At 39.0% G+C, this 17,172-nt stretch overlaps 1 pseudogene; it reads left to right on the forward strand.

Moving 5' to 3' along the window:
* The first annotated feature begins 7,970 nt into the window (after positions 1-7,970).
* Positions 7,971-16,204, forward strand: LOC113428487 (vomeronasal type-2 receptor 116-like; annotated as a pseudogene).
* The last annotated feature ends 968 nt before the right edge of the window (positions 16,205-17,172 follow it).

The raw sequence follows: 17,172 nt of genomic DNA on the forward strand, positions 1-17,172 counted from the left end.
CCCCGAGGCTTATGACCGCAGCAGTAACTCAAAAGGACCAAAAACTCCACATCATAGAGTGGATCCATCTTTCCCATATGCCACGATGCTCCATCACTTCCAAATCAGCTCAATTGGCTCAATTGAACATAAAAGGCAGGAGCCGTGCAAAATTACTTATGGGAATAGATGTCTCCACACTTTTTATCCCTTTTTCGCTACAAATATGGGAATCTCTATTCCAAAACTCCCAGGAAATTCAGTTTGCCTTAGCCGACTGGCCTGGACTAGTTTCCTGCCACCCGCCCGCTGATCCACATTTTCAAATCATTTGGACAATACCCATCTCTTTCTCCTCTCCCATCAGCAAAGGACCTTTGGTCAATGCCTTGACTATATTTGCTGATGGCAGTAGGGAACGAGGGGCATGCGCTTGGCAAAGGAATGGGGTGTGGCATACTAAAACCACCCCTGTGCAGACATCACCACAAAGGGCTGAGCTTGCTGCAACCATATTAGTCCTCCAGAATTTTAACGAACCCCTCAACTTGATCTTAGACAACCTATATGTTACCCAAATAGTCTCTACTATTCACGATTCTTACCTCTCTCCCGCTATTGATAAAAACCTTCTCTCTCTTTTTGTTACATTGCAACACCTTGTTGCACAGCGTCAGCACCCCCTCTTTGTAGCACACATTCGCAGCCACCAACCCTTCCCGGGAATCCTCCAGGAAGGCAATGATGTGGCTGATCAAGCGGCTGCAGGCATCATGACATCACACACATTGACTCCTTGGGAAAGCCATTCTTATTTCCATCAAAACACCAAAGCTCTCATGAAACATTTCAACCTTACTATGGCCGAAGCCTCAGCCATTAGACAGCAGTGCCCCACCTGCAGTCAACAAGCCCATTCCATTCCCTTAGGGGTAAATCCCCGTGGGTTGAAAGCCTGTGAAATATGGCAGATGGACGTTACTCAGTTTCCTCCGTTTGCCCCCTGGAAGTATCTGCATGTCACAATTGATACTTATTCAGGGTTTATAATGGCGACCCCGCAAAGAGGAGAAGCCTCCAAACATGTCATCAACCATTGCATTCGCACCTTTGCATCGTTGGGACGCCCAAATGAAATAAAAACAGATAATGGTCCTGCATACACTAGCACAGCTATGTCAGAATTTTGCACTAAGTGGCAAATTACCCACAAATTTGGGGTCCCTTATAACAGCCAAGGACAAGCCCTGGTAGAGAGAGCCAACCTAACGCTAAAAACAGTGTTAGAACGACATTTGATCAAAGGGAAAAAAACCTTGGCCTCCCGGCTATGCAAGAAACCCTTAATCTCTGTCTTTATACACTCAACTTCCTCAATCTCTCCGGCACCCCTGCTATGACGTCAGCGGAGCGACACTTTTCCTCCCCCCCCCTTCCCCTGATTCTCCCAAACCACAGGTATACTACCACCAACTGCCAGACCCTACTTGGAAGGGTCCTGCTGGTCTCCTCACCTGGGGTCGCGGCTACGCAGCTATCCAGCTTCCAGATCGTGTCCTGTGGGTTCCTGGATGACACATCAGAACATACCACCCCAAAGTAGAAAAATCACCACCTGCAGACATATCAACATGATTCGTCCCATTGCCTTGCTGACCCTCTTCCTCCTTCTGGCCGCACATGCCTCCAAGGTCTCCATTCCGTCTCGAGTGACGTACTTTACGCCAGGTACTCCCCTCCTGTTGACCTGCACCACATCTGGGGACATTTTCCCCCACTATCTCAGATGGTCGACACTCCCTCAGCCATGGCTCCGTATCTCCAGCAATGCTTCTTTCCAGATCAACACCTTTGAACACCCTCCTCGGACTACACTCCTCATACTTCGTCCTACTGCCACCACCTATTATTGCTCCGGTCGATGCCTCTATGGTTCCATACGTAACATTTATGACTCCTGGACAGTCCTCAGACCCCGTTCACCTCATCGTCATCACAGACAATTCATGAATCAGCCTGACATTCATGTTCAGCCCCCCCCTTTCTACATCGGGTTAAGAGATCTCAGAACCCCACCAGCGTGTCAGATGGCTGCGCCCCCTGCCTGATCAAAACCACACAAGCAGGCTTCACTCAACTAACTCTCATCTACCATACCCAACAACCGCAGAAGTGCCTTCCTACCGGAAAAACTTGCCAAAAAAACGGGACCATGTACCATCTATGTAAAATGAACTCAAAAAACATTTGCTACGATCCCAAGACGGCTGTACGTCTCAACGTTACCTTATGGGTGGGACTTCCATGAACCTCTAGCAGATCTGATCCTGAGGGGGAGGGAAAACTTTATTACCTAAACCACACCACCGTGCTCAATGATGGTACTAACCCAATTATTTTAACCTTTGATGTTTGTGTTGCTTGTTCTAAACCAGGGGGATATTCATGTGGGTCGGTTGACTGGAAAACAACGTACGCCCACAATCATAAATATTTGTGTCTTACACCCATTAACTGGGCCATAGGGAACCCCAATCAATGGATCCCTTGTGGAGGTTCCACCGAGTCCTCGGGTTGGTCTTGTGTCTGTGATTATACCAGGGGAGGGTACTCAGGCTGCAATCATCTGTCACATTTCAAACGAATATCAGGGTCTACCACAGACAATAAGGTAGAAATCACCATCTCCAGACAACACCCTGCTCTGGATACTTATGGTATAGGGATTGATGGCACAGGATCAGATCCAAACACTTACATTACCATAAAAACGGAAATAATATATGAAGGTAAGGAAACATCGTTAGGCTGGTCCGTATATAATAATTTAAGGAAATTAGATAAAGCCCCTGATACCAGTGTTATTGCAAAAAACTTGTTCATGGATATTGCAGAAAAATTGCAAAACAAATTGCAATAACCAATTGTTTTGTCTGTGGGGGAACCACCACAGGAGAACAGTGGCCGTGGCAAGCCTTAGAAGCCTCGCCATCACTGTTCAACAACATGTCTTCTATAGGAAACATAACAGCTAGAACAGGTTCCGATCCACTTATCTGGACAATTACCACCAACTTAATTGGTAGAAACTGCTTTTCCCAAAATGGGTCCACTCCAGTAGGACACCTCCTTTGCTTAGGTACATGGGATAATTCCTACCAGACTTGGACAGCACCTGACAATGCTACCACCACACCTGCTAAATTCAACACCTCCCTCCTCCCTTATCTCAATGACACAACATCTTCCCAAAACTGGACAGCCCCAAATAATATGTATTGGATTTGTGATAACCTAGCCTATCCATCCCTTCCAGCAGATTGGCAAGGATCATGTGTATTGGGGTGGATAAGACCTTCCTTTTTCCTCCTACCGATCTCCATTAGGCAAGAACTAGGCATCCCTGTGTATGATACATTATCCTGCAAGAAAAGAGACACCGATAATGCCTTTGCAGGCTTCCCCTGTCAATCAGAATATACAGGGGATACCTGGACCTCAGAACGAATCGTCTGCACCTAAGGCGTGGCCACTTGGACCCAAGATGGGCCCTATGGGTATAGAACCCCCATATATATGCTTAATAGAATTATTCGTTTACAAGCTGTTTTAGATTTAGCAGACCAACGAATAGACAAGGCTCTAAACACTCTAGCGACTGCTACAGACAAATTACGCACAGCTGTCTACCAAAATCGCTTGGCTTTAGATTACATACTAGCCAAAGAAGGAGGGGTATGTGGTAGGTTCAATCTTACGAATTGTTGTCTTCAAATTGACAAAGTTGGCAAAGTCGTAGCACAATTAACAACTGAGATGTGACAATTAACCTATAATCCTGATCAAGTATGGCAAGGTATTGATCTTAAGAATATTTTTAGTTCCTGGTTCCCAAAACTACCAGGATTACAAGCCATAGTAGCTCTCATAGGTATGATTGCTGCAGGATGCGTTATTCTTCCATGTGTGTTACCAATTTTTATTCGCATTATCTCCAATAGTCTGTCCTTGTTAGCTGAAAAGCGCGCCATTGCACAGGTTAATGCCCTCTGGGAAAAGGAACCTCTGTACAAAGTCATACCCTCAGAAGACCCTGATGCGTGCGCTCGCACAGGTTTTTGCATGGGCAGTGACAAAGATCCAGAAGAAATTCCTCTATATAAAACTAAAACAGAGGAGATGCAGTAATAAATCAGCTTCAACAGTTTCGGTACATGCCAGACCTCACGTAGGCTGAAAGCGTGTACCAGGAACAAAGAACATCAATCAGTAACACGTCACCATGGGCTACTAACTGAACTGCAGGTGCTGATTTGCTACTTTGTACCCACTAAACTGACCATATAACACTGAGATTGGATGCTACTATGTGTCCACTCATGTAACATAATGATTGGATAGAGTTCGCCGCTTGTGACGTATCACTATGTGTTTTTAATAAAAGAGCTTCCCGAGCTCGTGTTCGGGGCAGCTCACCCGAGATAGAACCAGCCTGGTGTCTTTCTTGATGCATTCGACCACTCAGTGAGAAGCCTTCCAAATGCGGAGCAAAGCTGCAGATTTCATCATTGTTCTCAATCTTTTCTTCACCACAGACCTCCTTTAAATGCCTTTTGTGACCATGGACCATGGCCATTGATCCCTAAGATTTAACTCAAGATTTAAATTATAAATCTATATATACAGGTTGAGAAACACTGGATTAGATATTTGAGGTCCACTTATCCTATTTCAAAAAAGTCACAGAGCAGTTTATGATCTTTGAAAGAGCAAGCCAAAGCTCAAACACAAAAGTTCACAGCAATAGTAGAAATGTGGGTTTTTCTTCCCCTCGTAGAGGAGAAATGATGGAAGGAAACATGAATTTCTAAATATATGGCTATGTTCTTCAGCTTTACTTTCCTAATTACTGAGATCTCCCCCCTGAAATATTTACCCATAAATTAGTTTCACTCAACTCAGGTTCTCATGGAAAAATCAACCCATTTCAATGTTTCCTATTCAGTAACCTCTTCAAAGCTTTGTGGCACTTTTTCTGGAGAATTTAATGTCACTGCTATCCAATGTTTTATCTCATTTTCAAAGAACAAAATGTTTAGTTTTTACCTCGCTCAATCCCCTTGATTGGATTTTGAGGAGCTACTTATTGTAATAAGGTGACAATAGATTAAACAAAAGTTTACAGAGGACTAAAATTTGCATGAAGTATTATGATGAAAATAATCCCTCTTTTCTAAGGACAGGAAAAATAAGAATTCTTCTGTAGAGCTCTTTTACATAATAACTATTCTGATATTTCAGAAATCAAGTCCTTCTGTAAAGTCTTTCATACTTCCTCCTATTAATCTGAGATAGCTCAATACTTTGTACTCAGCTAGGTAGAAGACCCTTCCTTTAACTTACATGGTCTATCACAGTTTAAGTAATTGTGAAGTGTGCAATTAAATATTTTATATAAAGACATCAAACTTAAATGTTAAGAAACAAATTGTGAAAATTCCACAATATTTCCAAAGCATCTGAAGGCAGAAAAAGAAGCAATGGATGGAAACTCATCAAGGACAGAACCAAACTACAACTAAGAAGAAATTTCCTGACAGTTAGAACAATTAGTCAGTGGGACAACTTGCCTCCAGTTATGGGAGCTTTAACATTGGAAGATTTTAAGAAGAGATAAACAGTCATTTGTCTCAAATGGTATAGATTTCCTGCTTGACAGGGAGTTGGAATAGAAGACCTCCAAGATATTTCCACTCTGTTATTCTGTTCTTTTCTGTTCTGTTCTTGTGGCATAATGCGTAGCATAATTCTCTTTTGAAACAAGTCTCTTTATTTGCAGTGTGGTGACCAAGTTCTACTAGCACATCTTGGCTTTAGTGTTTGCTGTGAAAGAGATCAACAAAGATCCACATGTCTTACCCAATGTCACTCTTGGATTCCACATCTATGACAGCTACTCTGATTCGCAAATGACCTATCGTACCACTCTGGACCTGCTTTTTAAGTTGCATAAAATTGTCCCCAACTATATTTGTGGGACTGAAAAGAAAGTTATGGGAATCATTGGAGGGATGAGCCCTGAAACATCCATACACATGGCAGAAATTTTGCAGCTTTTCAAGATCCCACAGGTTGGGTCCATAGATTAGAATGGGTGAAATTGTGGAATTACTACTATCACACAGATTATAATCTTTTCATTTTTCCATCAAGGAACATGGTTTATCAGATGTAGAATTTGACCAAAAAAAAACACCAAACCACAATATAAGGTGTAGAGTTTGACTAATCTAGGTTTCACTTCAGTATATGGCTGCTTTCCAAAGTTGTAAGATGAATCCACACTTAAAGAATTTTAGAGCATATTTGAATTTTCATGATTATGGAATTACTACCACCACACAGTTTATCAACTCTTGATTTTCCCATCACAGAGCAATTTCATGGTTTATCAATCAAAACATGTAGATATAGATGTACAGGGTTTGATTTAGTTTCATTTGAGTATATGGCTCCTTTCACAACTTGTAAAATGAATCCACATTTAGAGAATTTTAGAGCATATTTGTTTGAATCTTCATGATTATTCTGGCTACCACTAATTGACTCACAATTGTCAGGAAATTGGTTCTCTCCCTTATCAGTTTCCACCATTGCTTCTTGTCTTGCCCTCCGGTGCTTTGGAGCATGGGTCGCCAACCTTTTGGACCTCAGGGACCATCAAACTCATAATTTTAAATTCCAGGGACCACTAACTGGCTCTGTGGGCATGGCCTAATTTGTGGGTGTGGCTTGGTGGTCATGTGACTAGCTGGGCATGGCTTGTATGTAAATATTATAAACATTTATATAAATATTGTTTTTTTTTTATTTAAAAAAGAGTAACTTTTACCCAAAATCAGGCAAAGCAGGCAGGCAGATTGAGTTGCTCACAGTATCACAGATTCATTTAGAGATCTATCTATCTGCCATCGGCTAGCTCAGTCAGTCACATGAAATTTGCTTGCAAGCAAACTCACAAAATTAACTCACAACACACCATGTATGTAAATGTTGATTTTTTTTATAAAAAAAGAGCAACTTTTACCCAAAATCAGGCAAAGCAGGCAGGCAGATTGAGTTGATCACAGAATCACAGATTTATTTAGAGATCCATCTTTCTGCCATCGGCTAGCTCAGTCTGTCACATAAAATTTGCTAGCAAGCAAACTCACAGAATTAACTCACAACACACCATGTATCTAAATATTGAATTTTTTATATAAAAAAGAGCAACTTTTATCCAAAATCAGGCAAAGCAGGCAGGCAGATTGAGTTGCTCACAGAACCATTCAGTGATCTATCTATCTGCCATCAGCTACCTGAGTTTGTCACATAAAATTTGCTTGCCATGAGTCTGCAATGAATAATAGAATCTTCAGTCCTAAAGAAGGTTCGGCTGTGCTTAAAGCAGAGCCGAACATCTAAAGACTAGCTAGAAAGCAAGATCTCCAACCATTTCCTGCTTCCTAGCTAATCTACCGAAATCTCCTGGCATAGCAGAAGAGCTGGTGATCAGAGGAGTGAGGAGTGAGTGGGTGAGGAGGATTCCTGTGGGCCATGTGGGTGGCGCAACATTGTGTTCCTGCACAGCCTGGATCAATTGCTTTGGAGAGGTGCTCGAGGGATTACATTTCCTTGTGACCCACCAAAATTTTGTCATGGCTTCCTAACCCAATTTTCTTTCTTTTAGATTTCCTATGGCTCATTTCAATTGGTAGTGACAGATGAATCACGTTTTCCCCCTTTTTATTGAATGGCCCCCAATGAAGATCACCAATATGAACGTTTAGTCCAGCTCCTCCTGTGCTTTGGATTGAAATGGGTAGGATTTATCATTACAGATGACAAACATGGAGAACACTTCATCCAAATTATGGAACCCATGCAAAATCTGTTCTGAATTCACTGAAAGAATTGACTGAAATTTCCATTTTTATGAGCCATCTGACATGGTGGAGCGAATTGTGAGTCATGTTATTGTATTCACAGAGAGAACAGCAAATGTTATTATTATACATGGAGAAAGTACAGTCTTTATGTGGCTAATCTCTATTATTCTAGTGACTTCAATATTAACTTCAACAACTCTTGACACTTCACAGAAACATTCCACACAAAAAGTGTGGATCACAATGGCACAAAATGATTTCACATTACATGCCTTCCAAAGGGAGCTTGATATGCAAAGATTTCATGGAGCCATTTCCTTCTCAATTTCCAAAAAAGAAATTCCAGGTTTCCAACAATATATACAGGCTGTCACCCTTTCTGGGGCAAATCAGGATGGCTTCATAAAAGATTATTGGAACCAAGCTTTTAGCTGCTCAATACCAAATAAAGATGCTCCTGAAGATGGGGAGTGTACTGGAGAAGAAAGACTGGAGGACCTTCTCGCACCCTTCTTTGAAACCAGCATGCTTAGCCATAGTTACAGTATCTATAATGCTGTCTATGCTGTGGCTCAAGCCTTACATGCTGTTCATACAATTAGGACACATCAGAATATTTGAAGGGACATGGATCAAATATGATCAAAGATTGTAGAAGCCTGGCAGATAAGATTTCCTCTTTCTTGGTGTTTTTTTTTAAAGATTCTCCATGGTTAAAATAGAGTGGCATGACTTAAAGAGTCAAGAGATCATTCTAGGTCAGCTATCTAAAGATCATAAATGTTCACCTTTATTCAACATTCATGTATTACAAATGTTGACCCATTTAAGCTATTGTCCTTTCCCTACTCATCTCAGTTTTCCTTCTTTCCACACCAACTCAGCTGGTCTTTAAACTTCACCTTTTCTAGTTCTTTGCAGTAGCTTATCTTCCCATTGCTTCTTCTTTCCCTTTTCAAACTACCTGACTGAAATGTCACTAAACAAGATCACTGAGTACGAAGAAAGATTTTAGTATCTAACATGGATTATGGTTCAGTAGTAACAATTAGAGTGTTTTAAAGATTGTAGAAGCTTGACAGGTAAGATTTCCTCTTTCTTGGTGCTTTTTTAAAAGATTCTCCATGGTTAAAATAGAGTGCCAGGATTTAAAGACTCTACAGATCATTATAGTTCAGCTATCTAAGGATCACAGATGTTCACCTTTATTCAACATTCATATATTACAAATATTGATTCACTGAAGGTATTGTCTTTTGCCAACTTATCTCAGCTTTTCCCTTTTTCAACACCAATTCAACTGGTCTTTAATCTTCTGCCTGTCTATTTCTCTGCAAAAATAACAGACTAACAGAGTAGGAAGGGACCATGGGGGTCTTCTAGTCCAATCCCCAGGTCAGACAAATGGTTGTCCAATCTCTTCTTTAAAAACCCCAGTGTTGCAGCACCCAAAACATCTGGAGGCAAGTTATTCCACTCATTAATTGTTCACACTGTCAGGAAATTCCTCCTTAGTTCTAGGTTGGTTCTCTCCTTGACTAGTTCACATCAGTATTATCTTCTTCTGATTGATTCTTACTGTTTTCCAACTTTCTAAAATAATGCCAAAGAAAACAACTGAGTACCAAAAGGTATTTTAGTATTGAATGTGGAATATGATCCAATAATAACAATTAAACTGCTGCAGTCCTCTATATTTTTTATTCCTGGTGAGCAAAGGCTCCAAATTTAAAAAAGAAAGTATTGTGTCTGGCCATTAGGAAGCATCAGGAATGGGATTCTACCTGGTCGGACCAGTTTTATAGAACCGTCTGTTATGATTCTGCCCAGTTTGGAGAACCGGCAAATTGCGCCACTGGCTGGACCCGCCCCTCCCTGCCCTGCCCACTCACTCCTTACCTGGCATGCGCACCATCAAACTTGCCTGCTAAGTTGCTATTTTTCCTTTTTTTTTTTCATAACCATCAGCTGTTCTGCTGTGCTGGGAGATTTAGATTAGCTAGAAAACAGGAAATCATTGAACTTCTTGTTTTTTAGCTAATCTAAAAGCAGAGCGGAACCTTCCTTAGGACTGAAGCTTCTATTTTTCAATGCAGACTCAGATAGCAGATTGCAGATAGATAGATCTCTAAGTGAATCTGTGATTCTGTGAGCAACTCAATCTGCCTGCCTGCTTTGCCTGAATTTGGGTAAAAGTCGCTCTTTTTTATAAAAAAAATATTGAATATTTACATACATAGTGTGTTGTGAGTTAATTTTGTGAGTTTGCTTGCTAGTAAATGTTGAGTTTGCTTGAAAGCAAAAAAAAATTCCAAGTTTTTTTATTTTATTCTACATATACACATCAGTGTATCAACAGTGTGGCACCTAAGCATCATACAATTTAGCGCAAACAAAAATGGCAACATTAAACATATCTCTTACATTCATCAAACATATAATTCTAATGTTAATACACATATTTGTATTAAATTATAATTCTTCATTATTTAATTATTCAATATTCCAGTACATTATTCTAATGCCAATCACCATATTGTTTAAACATACATGATAATTTCATTATTCAATTTCTTCTTTTGTTTTTGTTTTTATTTTTTTAAAAACATCTCTTTTGGCAAGCAGTTTCGTTCCAGGTTTTTACAATACAAACATGACCATAGTTACATATTCATTTTTTTTATTCAATTTCATATCACATTATTACTTATTCTATTTTCTTTTAAATATTCTCAAATATTAAATTCATTAAACTTATTTTATCCAATTTCAGTTCAGATCTTAATTTATTTCATTTTTCTTAGAATATTATCATATCTTACTTTACAATACTATCTGAGATTCTTATTTCATTTCTATATTCATTACATATATTACTTTTATTTGTCTCATTTACAATTTTATCACATACTATTATTCCATTTATTATTCAATAATTCCATCTTTGTTCTAATAGTTCTAGAAATTGTCCCTTTTGGTTGTCAGTTCAAGCTTACTACCTATTTACCTTGTACTTTCCCTCCATTTATTCCCTTTAATTCATTATAAAAATTTACCATTGTATAGTCTTTTTTTTAATTACCTCATTTCACATTAATAACAATATTCTCCTATCTACTACATATCACAAATACATATTAAGTCAGATTCCGCATGATATTTTTTTTCTCAATTGCCTTATAAATCATTTATATATTTCAAGAATATTAATCTATTCAATTAATTAAAGAAACTGATATTAATCTTTCCATCATGATTCTCATAATTATTTTTAATTTTATTTATCGCTAATTGTCAATTAATATTCTTATAATAAATTCCCATTTCCATATCTATTTCAATAAAATCTATATTTGGTATAACGATCATCCTTAAAAAGAAAAAAATATATCACTTCCAATCTTATGTATTTTCAAATCCTTATTCTTATATATCACAACAGATTGTAGAATCTCCTTCCCTATCCTTCTTTTACCCATTGTCTATTAGCCTCCTAACTATGTAATTTCTTTTCATTCTTGTTTGCTTCCTGCCTCTCTTTATTTTCTTAATTCCTCTTTTTCCTTTTATTATTTCCCTCCATTTCTCATTCCAGTTATTTATTTTATCCCCTCCCTCTCTTGATCTTTCTTCTGTAATTCCCTCTTCTGCATTTCCCTCTTCCTATATTTAACTTTCCGAACCATTCCCCCTTTCATTATCACATCAAACCACAGATTTTTAACTTTAATTATATTCCCCCTGTTTAAATGTTCATTTTTCTACCTGATTTTCAAGACTGGTTTCCTCTTTATTTAACTCCTCTCCCTCTGCTTCTCTTTATTCTTCTTCAATCTGAATCACAATTTTTAGTTTTTGTAGTGTATTACTGCACATTTCCAAGCTTACTCTCATCATTTCCTTCATGTCTTGTAGATCCAATCTTATTTTGGGAAATAATTCTCCCATTCTATATGCTGCTCCTTCTTTTCCTCCCTTCTTTGATAATTATATCCAATCCAAACATCCAGCAAGTTGTTTCAACCAGCATCTTTTATATTTAATTTCAACAATCAATGTTCATAATCCAGATTTCTTCTATTAATCCCTTTTCCAACTTTTTCCTAGAGTCACTGATAGTTCCAAAGCAATATCCTTTCCACTTGTAATATTCTAGTACTTCACTTTTCAGGGTTTTTTATTTTATTATAATGGAGTTCCTCTTATTTTCTTTTAAGTACCTAGATACAATTTTAAAAAGACCAACACTTTTCAAAGAGTCTCTAAAAATTTTCCTGTACCATTAGGTGGCACTCTCAGTTCTATTTCCAAATTCCACCCTTTCTTTCACTTTTTCCTTTTTCTTTGTAAAACTTCTATTAATTTCACTAATTCCACTTTTTTGCTATTATTTCTTTTTAACACATTCACTTCCAGCATTTACTTAGGCCTCTTTAGTGCCAAAAGTCCAATAATTATCCAATTTAGTTTTTCAGACTGCTTCCCATCTTCATGGTGGCCATTTTTGACCACTGCTGTACCTTGCCTTCAGAGGTGGTTTATCTTGTCAGGGAGTTGAGATGTGGCTCCCCTCAACCCTCCAAGCAGTTCCCCCTTTCTTCACCCCTCCAGGGTGGTTCCAGTCCCAATCGGTATCCTCCAACAAGTAAGTTCAGGGCAAAATCATGCACGATCAAAGATTCCCCTCCGACATGACAGATGAGCAACCGGAAATTCCTGCAAGCAAATTTTATGTGTCAGACTCAGGTAGCAGATTGCAGAATGTTAGATCTTTGAGTGAATCTGTGATTCTGTGAGCAATTAAATCTACCTGCCTGCTTTGCCTGATTTTGGGTAAAACTTGCTCTTTTTAATTAAAAAAAATCAATATTTACATAGATGGTGTGCTGTGAGTTAATTTTATGAGTTTACTTGCAAGCAAATTTTATGTGACAGACTCAGGTAGCAGATTGTAGATAGATAGATCTCTATCTGAATCTGTGATTTTGTGAGCAACTCAATCTGCCTACCTGCTTTCCCCAATTTTAGTTAAATGTTGCTCTTTTTTTAATAAAAAAATTAGTTACATAAATATTTACAATATTTACATACAAGTCATGCCCAGCCAGTCACATGACCACCAAGCCAAACCCACAAATTAAGCCATGCCCACAGAACCGGTTGTTAAGAAATTTGAATCCCACCCCTGGGAAGCATATTGGTTTCTCTCTAAACAGTTTTGGCATTTCTTCTGTAAGATCCACTCATTTCTGCAGAGAATTTCTTTCAACGACAATGCTGGAGGTGAAATTAAATTAAATGAAGATGGAGCCCTAGAAGCTGGATTTGACATTTGACATTTGATTACTTTTCCAAACAACTCCTATATCAACATCCCAATTGGAGAAATAGATCCACAGGCACCTACAGGAAAAACCTTCCTCGTTCATCAAGATAAAATCCAGTGGCATCATGGATTCACTCAGGTACCATAATATGGACTAAAAGAATAATTTTGTATATGCTCCTTTTCTCACATCTAGCGTTTCCTTTGGACCATTGATAACAACTAACTCATAAACCCCAATTACATTCCAATCAATCTCTGTCAAAGGTGTGCAAACACAAATATATTATTGGACTGTGTAATGACAGATATTCTAACTCATTAGAGTTTCCAACCTGTGCAAGGAAATTTACTCTCACTGAATGGTAGAACCACAGTAACATGCCCAAATGCGGACCTGCCCAAGTGAAGGAAGTATTGATATCTAAACTCTCATTCGTAAGAAAGAACTCATATATATGGTCAAACTTCAATGATATAATTAACACTGCCAGAGAGATCTTGTGGTTTGATGATGTTGAAGGTATCACTGCAGGATGTAAGCTGTTCAAAGCAAAATTGTCTTTTACAAGTGGCTGATTGTTGGAATTGACAAAGTCATCTTCAGTCAATAGCGAAAGGCAGCTTTACTTGAAAGGCTGATACCCTATGACAGGGGGTCAAAATGTGGCCTGTCGGGGTCCTTAAATCTGGTCCGGTGGGCCTGCCTGGTTATATCAAAGGACCAGCCCGCAGTGCCTCAGCCAGCCAAAACGAGCTGTGTGGGGGCTGCGTGGGGTCTCTTCGTGGCCCATTTTCAGCCAGCAGAATGCTGCAAGAGGTCACAGAGGCCAAAAATGGAAAAGCAATTTACTATTAAACAATGGGGTATACATTTAAAAATGAAAAGTTTAGTGGAGTGTGAAGAATAAGTAATAAATGTTTGGCAAGAATATCTGCTAGAAGAGATAGAAAAATGGTTATAGTAAAGAACTACGGAAAGAAAAGAGAGAAGGGAAAAAAAGCATCTTGAGCCTGTGTCAAATACCCACCATGACCATTCCCACCTGGCCATGCCCACTCCCAGGTTCACATCCACACACCACCCAATTAATTACACTTCAACTAAACTAAAAATAAATGAAATACAACTTCAATTGTGTTCCTGGTTTCAGCAATCCTTCCAAGGTTAACTTGTCTGTTTTATGGCAGGACTGACTATCAACACTCTAGTTCTTATTCATTGGCTGTAAAACAGAATAAAAACAAAAAATAATGACCTCTTTTTGTTTATTTGGGGATAGGTACCACCTCTCTCATTATGTAATGAGCCATGTTCTCTTGGAAAAAGAAAGAACAAGATCGAAGGGGGAAAATTTTGCTGCTATGCTTGTGCTCAGTGTCCAGAAAAAATGATATCCAGACAAATAGGTAAGATTTATAGCAGCCCAATGGACCTATGCCTGAAAGTTCATTTCTGTAGCCTGTATCCCAGTTAAGATTAAGTTAAGGTTAAAGAATCGGAAAGAATATAGTGAACTGTGTTGATATAAATGATGATGGCTTGTAAAGATTAATAAATGCAAACAGAAATATACATTACTTCCCACAGCATTGAAAAAAGCGGAGATGGTTAAATCCAATGATTTATTTAAAGAAAAGAACATATTTAATTTTGTTTCTGCTTGGAGAATGCTTGTCCTTGAGATGGAAAAAACTTTGAAACTTTGATTTTGGTTTTGCTGATTAAATAACTTTAATGTTATAGAAAGGGCTAGCGTATACTACTAGAAGAGCAAAAAGCTGAGGCAATAATTTTATTGTCTTCTGCTGTGCTAAAAAGAGACAGAAGTCTACTCTTTTTTATCCTTTTCTTCCTCTACCCAAAATTATCTTTTTCCCTTTTTTTCTCTCCTAGTGTCTCCTTGTTGTTATTTTCCTTTGTCTTTTATATTCCAATCAACTAATAAAACATTTGAAACCCCAAGAGTTACAATTTTTTTAGAAAACACATTGGAAGGAAATACAGAAAAGCAATCCTGAAACTTGGGAAAAGTTTGATTCTGTTCAAAATTATTTTCCTCTTTTCAGATATGGAGTATTGTGATACTTGTCCAGAGGATCAGTTTCCAAACCAAGCTCATGATGAGTGCATTCCAAAGAGGCTGAATTTCCTTTCCTTTGAAGAGCCACTGGGCATTACTCTGGTGGCTCTGGCTCTTCTCTTTTCCTTCTGCACAGTTCTTGTGCTTGCAATTTTCATTAAGCAACAGGACACTCCCTTTGTCAAAGCCAACAATCACAACCTCATCTACCTTCTACTTGTCTCCCTCTTCCTTTGTTTCCTCTGCTCACTTCAGTTCATTGGACACCTCAATAAGGCAACCTGCCTCCTCCGACAAGCAACATTTGGCATCATCTTCTCTATTGCAATCTCTTCTATATTGACCTAAAACCATCACGGTTGTTGTAGCATTCCTAGCCTCAAAGCCAGGAAGCCTATTCCACAAATGGGTGGGGCAAAAGTTGGCCTATTCTATTTTCAGTTTCTGCTCCTTCATTCAAGTAGTTATTTGTATTATTTGGCTGAGTACATTTCCCCCATTTCCACATTTGGACATGGAGACACTCTTTGGAGAAATCGTACTAGAATGTCATGAATGTCATCACCATATTTTAGTGTGTTTTGGGCTACATGGGCCTCTTGGCTCTTCTCAGTTTCACTGTGGCCTTCCCAGCCAGGAAGTTGCCAGATAGTTTCAATGAAGCCAAGTTCATCACTTTCAGCATGTTGGTTTTCTGCAGCGTTTGGCTGACCTTTGTCCCCACCAACTTGAGCACCAAGCGGAAGTACATGGTGGCCGTGGAGATCTTCTCTTTCCTGTCTTCTGGTGTTGGTTTCCTAGGATGCATCTTCATCCCCAAAATCTATATAATTATATGGAGACCTGAGCTCAACACTAGAGACCGTTTAGTACATAAGAAATAAAAAATGAACAGGGTTGCATTTTGAACAAGCAATTTGTAAGTGTATAGATACATATCCATGTTTGAGAGAGTTTGTCTTTCCCTTTATAATTCTTTATGGATTGTATGTTTTGGAGGGGTTAGGGCTAAATTAATTTTTCATTATGCAATTTTCCATATCATTTAATTAGTTTTTTTCATTGGGGTTTTCAATACTGTAGTAGTAACAAAACAACTGGATTCAAACTCTGAGCAAGCCTCAGAATTCATTAGATTCTTGAGTGATTTTCTGTCTTCTTAAAAACCATTGATTTTTGTGACTGAATCAAATAATTTAATAATTACCAAAATCATTACATCAATCCAGGAATGGGCTTCTGGGGATTTGCAGGGGTTCAGGAGATCCTCTAGCTAAGATTCTGTGCAGTTTAAGAACCCCCGAATCCCATTCCTGGCTGATCCCATCCACACCACACCACCCCTCCCAGGAGTCCCCACACAGACCATTTGGGATGCAGATACAGGATGCACATGGAGGCTCGAGGAGGGTGAAAATGAGTCTCCCAGAAGTTCAGGAAGACTGGAAATGGGCCTGTTACCAGTTTCTAGAGCCCAGAGGCTCAAGAAAACCCTCTGGAGCCTGGGGAGGGCAAAAACACACTACCACCACCATAGTGCAGGAAACTGACAAGGCCACACCCACCATCTACACACCCACCCAGCAACCGGGCAGAGAACCTGTTTTAAAATTTTTGAAACCCATCCTGCATTACTCCCAACAAAGGTAGAAGACACAGGGTGCCAGTTGAGCAATTATTTAATGGACAATTCTTGATGGCATGAAGCTTTAAATATTTGTAAATAAATATTTCTTTGCCTAGGTCAGGGGTCTCCAACCTTCAACACTCAAAGAGCCATTTGGACCCAGCCAGTCATTAGAGCAGAAAACTGGATATTAAATTATTTTCCATGGCTGACCCAGCCCCACCT

This window comes from Notechis scutatus, chromosome Z (genome assembly GCF_049901735.1).
Source record: "Notechis scutatus isolate UNSWTSFEM ecotype Mainland chromosome Z, rNotScu1.2, whole genome shotgun sequence".
Classification (NCBI taxonomy): Eukaryota; Metazoa; Chordata; class Lepidosauria; order Squamata; family Elapidae; genus Notechis; species Notechis scutatus.